The sequence below is a fragment of the Leopardus geoffroyi genome, chromosome A1 (assembly GCF_018350155.1).
Source record: "Leopardus geoffroyi isolate Oge1 chromosome A1, O.geoffroyi_Oge1_pat1.0, whole genome shotgun sequence".
NCBI classification, from domain to species: Eukaryota; Metazoa; Chordata; class Mammalia; order Carnivora; family Felidae; genus Leopardus; species Leopardus geoffroyi.
Window position 1 is genome coordinate 162,268,852 of NC_059326.1, and position 9,889 is coordinate 162,278,740.

Sequence of the window (9,889 nt, forward strand, 5' to 3'; positions counted from 1 at the left end):
ACCCAGAAAACCGCCAGAGGATTAGCAGAACGGAGTCGCCGGAGACAAGCGCAGATGAGAGGCCCACGGAAGAGGGTAGGAAGGGCGGCGAGGCGGTGCATGCTCCACGGACTGGCGGGAGGAAGCCGGGGCGGAGGGGCGGCTCGCCGGCCAAGCAGAGCCCCGGAGTCTGGCTTGCAAAAGCGGAGGGGCCTGACGGACTGTGTTCCAACAGCAAGCGCGACTTAGCGTCTGGGAGGTCCTAAGTTAACAGCTCTGCTCGGAAAGCGGGAAGGCTGGAGGACAAAGGGAGGGAGAGCTGCTGAGCCCCCGGACGACAGAGCTCAGTTTGGTGGGGAACAAAGGCACTCGACAGCGCCATCTCCCCCGCCCATCCCCCAGCCAAAATCCCAAAGAGAACCAGTTCCTGCCAGGGAACTTGCTCGCTCCGTGCAAACACCCAACTCTGTGCTATTGCGGAGCCAAACCTCCGACAGCGGATCTGACTCCCTCCTGCTGCCACAGGGCCCCTCCAGAAGTGGATCACCTAAGGAGAAGCGAGCTAAGCCTGCCCCTCCTGCCCTTGTGCACCTTGCCTACCCACCCCAGCTAATACGCTAGATCCCCAGCATCACAAGCCTGGCAGTGTGCAAGTAGCCCAGACGGGCCACGCCACCCCACAGTGAATCCCGCCCCTAGGAGAGGGGAAGAGAAGGCACACACCAGTTTGACTGTGGCCCCAGCGGTGGGCTGGGGGCAGACATCAGGTCGGACTGCGGCCCTGCCCACCAACTCCAGTTATACACCACAGCACAGGGGAAGTGCCCTGCAGGTCCTCACCACGCCAGGGACTATCCAAAATGACCAAGCGGAAGAATTCCCCTCAGAAGAATCTCCAGGAAATAACAGCAGCTAATGAGCTGATCAAAAAGGATTTAAATAATATAACAGAAAGTGAATTTAGAATAATAGTCATAAAATTAATCGCCGGGCTTGAAAACAGTATACAGGACAGCAGAGAATCCCTTGCTACAGAGATCAAGGGACTAAGGAACAGTCATGAGGAGCTGAAAAACGCTTTAAATGAAATGCAAAACAAAATGGAAACCACCACAGCTCAGATTGAAGAGGCAGAGGAGAGAATAGGTGAACTAGAAGATAAAGTTATGGAAAAAGAGGAAGCTGAGAGAAAGAGAGATAAAAAAAATCCAGGAGTATGAGGGGAAAATTAGAGAACTAAGTGATACACTAAAAAGAAATAATATACGCATAATTGGTATCCCAGAGGAGGAAGAGAGAGGGAAAGGTGCTGAAGGGGTACTTGAAGAAATAATAGCTGAGAACTTCCCTGAACTGGGGAAGGAAAAAGGCATTGAAATCCAAGAGGCACAGAGAACTCTCTTCAGACGTAACTTGAATCGATCTTCTGCACGACATATCATAGTGAAACTGGCAAAATACAAGGATAAAGAGAAAATTCTGAAAGCAGCAAGGGGTAAACGTGCCCTCACATATAAAGGGAGACCTATAAGACTCGTGACTGATCTCTCTTTTGAAACTTGGCAGGCCAGAAAGAATTGGCACGAGATTTTCAGTGTGCTAGACAGAAAAAATATGCAGCCGAGAATCCTTTATCCAGCAAGTCTGTCATTTAGAATAGAAGGAGAGATAAAGTTCTTCCCAAACAAACAAAAACTGAAGGAATTTGTCACCACTAAACCAGCCCTACAAGAGATCCTAAGGGGGACCCTGTGAGACAAAATACCAGAGACATCACTACAAGCATAAAACATACAGACATCACAATGACTCTAAACTCGTATCTTTCTATAATAACACTGAATGTAAATGGATTAAATGCGCCAACCAAAAGACATAGGGTATCAGAATGGAAAAAAACAAGACCCATCTATTTGCTGTCTACAAGAGACTCATTTTAGACCTGAGGACACCTTTAGATTGAGAGTGAGGGGATGGAGAACTATTTATCATGCTACTGGAAGCCAAAAGAAAGCTGGAGTAGCCATACTTATATCAGACAAACTAGACTTTAAATTAAAGGCTGTAACAAGAGATGAAGAAGGACATTATATAATAGTTATAGGGTCTATCCATCAGGAAGAGCTAACAATTATAAATGTCTATGCGCCGAATACCGGAGCCCCCAAATATATAAAACAACTACTCATAAACATAAGCAACCTTATTGATAAGAATGTGGTCATTGCAGGGGACTTTAACACCCCACTTACAGAAATGGATAGATCATCTAGACACACAATCAATAAAGAAACAAGGGCCCTGAATGAGACATTGGATCAGATGGACTTGACAGATATATTTAGAACTCTGCATCCCAAAGCAACAGAATATACTTTCTTCTCGAGTGCACATGGAACATTCTCCAAGACAGATCATATACTGGGTCACAAAACAGTCCTTCATAAGTTTACCAGAATTGAAATTATACCATGCATACTTTCAGACCACAATGCTATGAAGCTTGAAATCAACCACAGGAAAAAGTCTGGAAAACCTCCAAAAGCATGGAGGTTAAAGAACACCCTACTAACGAATGAGTGGGTCAACCAGGCAATTAGAGAAGAAATTAAAAAATATATGGAAACAAACGAAAATGAAAATACAACAATCCAAACGCTTTGGGACGCAGCGAAGGCAGTCCTGAGAGGAAAATACATTGCAATCCAGGCCTATCTCAAGAAACAAGAAAAATCCCAAATACAAAATCTAACAGCACACCTAAAGGAAATAGAAGCAGAACAGCAAAGACACCCCAAACCCAGCAGAAGAAGAGAAATAATAAAGATCAGAGCAGAAATAAACAATATAGAGTCTAAAAAACTGTAGAGCAGATCAACGAAACCAAGAGTTGGTTTTTTGAAAAAATAAACAAAATTGACAAACCTCTAGCCAGGCTTCTCAAAAAGAAAAGGGAGATGACCCAAATAGATAAAATCATGAATGAAAATGGAATTATTACAACCAATCCCTCAGAGATACAAACAATTATCAGGGAATACTATGAAAAATTATATGCCAACAAATTGGACAACCTGGAAGAAATGGACAAATTCCTGAACACCCACACTCTTCCAAAACTCAATCAGGAGGAAATAGAAAGCTTGAACAGACCCATAACCAGCGAAGAAATTGAATCGGTTATCAAAAATCTCCCAACAAATAAGAGTCCAGGACCAGATGGCTTCCCAGGGGAGTTCTACCAGACGTTTAAAGCAGAGATAATACCTATCCTTCTCAAGCTATTCCAAGAAATAGAAAGGGAAGGAAAACTTCCAGACTCATTCTATGAAGCCAGTATTACTTTGATTCCTAAACCAGACAGAGACCCAGTAAAAAAAGAGAACTACCAGCCAATATCCCTGATGAATATGGATGCCAAAATTCTCAATAAGATACTAGCAAATCGAATTCAATGACATATAAAAAGAATTATTCACCATGATCAAGTGAGATTCATTCCTGGGATGCAGGGCTGGTTCAACATTCGCAAATCAATCAACGTGATACATCACATTAACAAAAAAAAAGAGAAGAACCATATGATCCTGTCAATCGATGCAGAAAAGGCCTTTGACAAAATCCAGCACCCTTTCTTAATAAAAACCCTTGAGAAAGTCGGGATAGAAGGAACATACTTAAAGATCATAAAAGCCATTTATGAAAAGCCCACAGCTAACATCATCCTCAACGGGGAAAAACTGAGAGCTTTTTCCCTGAGATCAGGAACACGACAGGGATGCCCACTCTCACTGCTGTTGTTTAACATAGTGCTGGAAGTTCTAGCATCAGCAATCAGACAACAAAAGGAAATCAAAGGCATCAAAATTGGCAAAGATGAAGTCAAGCTTTCGCTTTTTGCAGATGACATGATATTATACATGGAAAATTGGTAGACTCCACCAAAAGTCTGCTAGAACTGATAGATGAGTTCAGCAAAGTTGCAGGATACAAAATCAATGTACAGAAATCAGTTGCATTCTTATACACTAATAATGAAGCAACAGAAAGACAAATAAAGAAACTGATCCCATTCACAATTGCACCAAGAAGCATAAAATACCTAGGAATAAATCTAACCAAAGATGTAAAGGATCTGTATGCTGAAAACTATAGAAAGCTTGTGAAGGAAATTGAAGAAGATTTAAAGAAATGGAAAGACATTCCCTGCTCATGGATTGGAAAAATAAATATTGTCAAAATGTCAATACTACCCAAAGCTATCTACACATTCAATGCAATCCCAATCAAAATTGCACCAGCATTCTTCTTGAAACTAGAACAAGCAATCCTAAAATTCATATGGAACCACAAAAGGCCCCGAATAGCCAAAGGAATTTTGAAGAAGAAGACCAAAGCAGGAGGCATCACAATCCCAGACTTTAGCCTCTACAATAAAGCTGTCATCATCAAGACAGCATGGTATTGGCACAAAAACAGACACAGAGACCAATGGAATAGAATAGGAACCCCAGAACTAGACCCACAAACGTATGGCCAACTCATCTTTGACAAAGCAGGAAAGAACATCCAATGGACAAAAGACAGCCTCTTTAACAAATGGTGCTGGGAGAACTGGACAGCAACATGCAGAAGGTTGAAACTAGACCACTTTCTCACACCATTCACAAAAATAAACTCAAAATGGATAAAGGACCTGAATGTGAGACAGGAAACCATCAAAACCTTAGAGGAGAAAGCAGGAAAAGACCTCTCTGACCTCAGCCGTAGCAATCTCTTACTCGACACATCCCCAAAGGCAAGGGAATTAAAAGCAAAAGTGAATTACTGGGACCTTATGAAGATAAAAAGCTTCTGCACAGCAAAGGAAACAACCAACAAAACTAAAAGGCAACCAACGGAATGGGAAAAGATATTTGCAAATGACATATCGGACAAAGGGCTAGTATCCAGAATCTATAAAGAGCTCACCAAACTCCACACCCGAAAAACAAATAACCCAGTGAAGAAATGGGCAGAAAACATGAATAGACACTTCTCTAAAGAAGACATCCGGATGGCCAACAGGCACATGAAAAGATGTTCAGCGTCGCTCCTTATCAGGGAAATACAAATCAAAACCACACTCAGGTATCACCTCATGCCAGTCAGCGTGGCCAAAATGAACAAATCAGGAGACTATAGATGCTGGAGAGGATGTGGAGAAACGGGAACCCTCTTGCACTGTTGGTGGGAATGCAAATTGGTGCAGCCGCTCTGGAAAGCAGTGTGGAGGTTCCTCAGAAAATTAAAAATAGACCTACCCTATGACCCAGCAATAGCACTGCTAGGAATTTATCCAAGTGATACAGGAGTACTGATGCATAGGGGCACTTGTACCCCAATGTTCATAGCAGCACTCTCAACAATAGCCAAATTATGGAAAGAGCCTAAATGTCCATCAACTGATGAATGGATAAAGAAATTGTGGTTTATATACACAATGGAATACTACGTGGCAATGAGAAAAAATGAAATATGGCCTTTTGTAGCAACGTGGATGGAACTGGAGAGTGTGATGCTAAGTGAAATAAGCCATACAGAGAGAGACAGATACCATATGGTTTCACTCTTATGTGGATCCTGAGAAACTTAACAAGAACCCATGGGGGAGGGGGAGGAAAAAAGAAAAAAAAAAAAAAAGAGGTTAGAGTGGGAGAGAGCCAAAGCATAAGAGACTGTTAAAAACTGAGAACAAACTGAGGGTTGATGGGGGGGTGGGAGGGAGGAGAGGGTGGGTGATGGGTATTGAGGAGGGCACCTTTTGGGATGAGCACTGGGTGTTTTATGGAAACCAATTTGACAATAAATTTCATATATTATAAAAAAAAAAAAGAAGAGGGCACATTTTGGGATGAGCACTGGTTGTTGTATGGAAACCAATTTGAAAATAAATTTCACATATGGGGGCGCCTGGGTGGCGCAGTCAGTTAAGCGTCCGACTTCAGCCAGGTCACGATCTCGCGGTCCGTGAGTTCGAGCCCCGCGTCGGGCTCTGGGCTGATGGCTCAGAGCCTGGAGCCTGTTTCCGATTCTGTGTCTCCCTCTCTCTCTGCCCCTCCCCCGTTCATGCTCTGTCTCTCTCTGTCCCAAAAATAAATAAACGTTGAAAAAAAAATTTTTTTTAAAAAAGAAAATAAATTTCACATATTAAAAAAATTAAATAAAAATAAATAAATAAATAAATAAATAAATAAATAAATAAAAAAGCAACTCTATACTGCATTACCATTAGTAAAAACACTTTAGTAAAGTCATAGTTTTACATAAAAATTTATGTACAGATGGTGGCTAACTCTGACTTTGAATCAAACCAGTATGAACAGGCTGTAAGTAAAGAAATATGATTCAAATGGCCTTGCTCTCTCACTGTAGATCTCACCACTCTGACTGCTCAATGTCCTGCCTCAGTTTATTTTGTTGCCATCAGTAAATGTGATTTGTCTGTCAGTCACTGCTTTTAAAATGATTTGAAATTTCCATGGAAAGCTAAGTTTCTGCCCCTGCTACCCTCAGCAGATACAGCAACTAGCCAATGCAGAAATTCTAAGGCTGAAAGAAGTATAGAGCAACCTAGACATTGACATACTTTCCACTTTTCTCTGATTTAGTTAACAGATTCTTTACTTTCTAATGTAATATATTCCAGGTCTTTTTAAAAAAAAAATCAGAAATTAAAAGAGGCTTTGGTTTATTTGGATGAAGCTCTAAGTTTGTCTTTTGTTCATCACTAGTGATAGCAGCTGTGTCTCAGAAGAAGCTAGGCTCCAGGCAGGATGGCTAGACATTTTGTCAGAGTAGGGACTATAATGTTGCAAAGCCTCCCCTGGTGTGTAGCTAAGCTTTTGATGTCTAAACCGAAAACACTAAACCTCTGGGATTCTGGCTAACTTTTATTCCAGGTGACTTTCTCAGTTTCATCTTTGAGATTGATTTCTACCCTGAAGCTTAAAATATGGGTCAGAAAAATAAGGATTCCACAGAAATATTTCACAAGATAAAATTAGCTTCTCTTTGTCACTTGGGTGGTGAGAAATAAGATATTGCGTGGACAACACAGAGGCTATGCCTATACTCGCCCATCTTAAACTATAGGAGACACTGAAATTCTTCTCATGTTGCTTTTCTTTATACAATCTAATGATTCATGGCAGCATGTTGTTGGTTTATTTTATGTATAATATAATGCTTAATTTGAACATTCCCTAAATTAGTTCTCTTCTGAACAGTAAAAATGCAGATTCTACATATAACAAAGATCCTTTGAGGAGCTGTGACATGCACGGAACAAATATTTGCATCACAAAACCTCAGATGGCAATGCTGGCTTTACCAGTTCAGAGCTTTGGGATGTCAGTTTACTATTTTGAGGTTTCTCATAAGTAATTTATCAGGTAATAATAATAAATAGGAATGAAGTACCTGTTGTATAAAGTACTTGCTTTAAAGTTTTGCATGTACAAACGATAATTACTTTGCTCTCACTATATTCTCATATTCTGTGACTTCTGGGCAGGAGACTGGTACTGGAAAATACCTCCTTATTATGAGTATAGGAACTTGATTTCATAATAATCATTTTTTAGGGTTTTTTTTTTCATTTCTCATCTTGTACTTCCATTTTGAGGACTGAAAGAGAGCTTTAATAAAAAGGAGAAATATCACTATGCAGAATTTGTTTTAAAAGTTAAATTATAATTCAGATTGTCAGGTGTCTACCTATGATAATGCATCCACAGCAAGAAATATATTTTAGTTTTATGTTTCCTGCATCTATTTACCCCTGGTAAGGAAACAGTATAGCCTAAAGCTATCCAAGCCAGGTGCACCCAAATTCACATGTAGGAAATCAATTACATATTCATTCACCTTCTGTTCATCTTTTCTGTTACACTATAGTCATATGCTCCACCCATCAATTTGGGCACTGACATGTCACTCCTTTGTTTTCCAAAAATGGCATTGACATTCTTTCTTCACTTGAAAGTTTGTCTCCTCCAGCCTGCTTCCCTAAGGCATGGCCTAGTCTTTACCCTTCAAGGTAACATTATCTATATCCCTGTTCAGAATGGCTAAAGCCTTTAGACAGAAGCTACAGACTCCCATGAAGTACTGAGTAATGGTTCTAGCGCCTAATCTAATACTGGACTAGGTGATTAGGTTGTCTGACTGCCAATAAAGTTGTTAAAATAAAGAAAAAAAAAGCAGCACATTAACAAAGCAAAGAGATTTGAAGTAGGAGACCTTGATAAAGGTTTTATTTCTCTCCTTGCTTTTAACAAATTATTTTCCCAGATCTCAATCTTTTCATATATGTCTTAGAGATAATAATAATAATAATAATAATAATAATAATAAACAATAATAATACCTTTTTAATGAAGTTATGCTCCGAGTCATCAAATATTATGCCCCCTCCTCTGGGTGTATGGAATCCAAGAATTTTATAAGAAACGTACCCCAAATTTCTCAGCAGTCAATAATCAGTTATATTATAGAATTTCTAGAGATAACATGAACTTTATATATCATTAACTAGGCATTCATGTGATTAGAGAGGCCCAATATTATAGTAATTAAGAGCCATGCTTTTGGAGCCAAAGTGGTAAATTTATAACCAGGTTCTCTCCTTGGAAAAAATATATAACTTCTCTGTGCCTTGGTTCCTTCATTTATAAATTTGAGCCAAAAAATTGTTTTGGTAAGTGAGTTAAAAATGTAAAATATTATGAATAGTATCTGAGGCATACTAAGAGGTCAATACATTTAGTTATTATCAGCTACTTGCCCAGCTGATAGGAGTGCTATTCAACAAACATCGATTGTCAACTCTTTCAGGAACGGGCTCAGTTGCAGAGAACCACCTCAATGTATTCAGTACACATATGAATGGATGATGATATTGTGTACAACTCAGGAGCATCAGGAGACACTGGCCCACCAAACTGCCAACAGGTAGAAAGTCAATCTCTGCAAGCGTGTCAATATCAACTTCAGGGGATTTCATTACATCTCTGCCAATCCTAACGTCTTAACATAAACCTAAAATTGAGAGGCAATATCAGCAGAACAGCTTACTGCATATCATTCTTTCAACAAAAATTTATTAAGAATCAGTAAAATATTTCAGCCTTTGGGTTCTAGGATATAGGATGGCATGGATAGAATTGGGATGGGATGGGATGGGATGGGATGGGATGGGATGGGATGGGATGGGATGGGATGGGATGGGATGGGATGGGATGGGATGGAATAGGACTATTCTCTGACATTATGTGTATCTGTTAATTCCCCACCATATAAAATGTCATGATCATCTCTCTTAAGAATCTCTTCCATGAATTATCTCCTCATCTGCAGTTTCAACTGGGCTCTCACCACAAATCACACCAACTTTGCTCTAGAACAAGTGGTCATCAAATTAGAGTAGAATTACTCAGAGTATACAATAAATCATCAAGAAGTATGTGATAAGGTACATAAATGGATTTGAGGGAATCCAAGTCCAGGTTCCCAATTTTAATATGAAATTTGGGACAAAACTGAAGCTCTTAATAAGCCATTCACAGTTATTTTTATACTTCTTTACAAAATCATAATGTACCTCTCAGCTGTTCCTAATATTATCATTTTCTCGGAGGTAAAATGTCTGGAGTTCTAAGGGCAATTGATGTTGCTGTAAAGAAAGCAAATGAGTCTAATCAGTGAGTACAAATCCTTTTGCAAATAGGGATTTCTGTTTTCTTACTTTCAACAAAACTAAGGGAGGATCTAAATGAGTTGTGAGCTGATAACAATAATTTGATGATGACTAAGACATTCCTTTTGGTTTTGTAACTCAGACGTAAAATACGAAGTAATGTTAAAATCC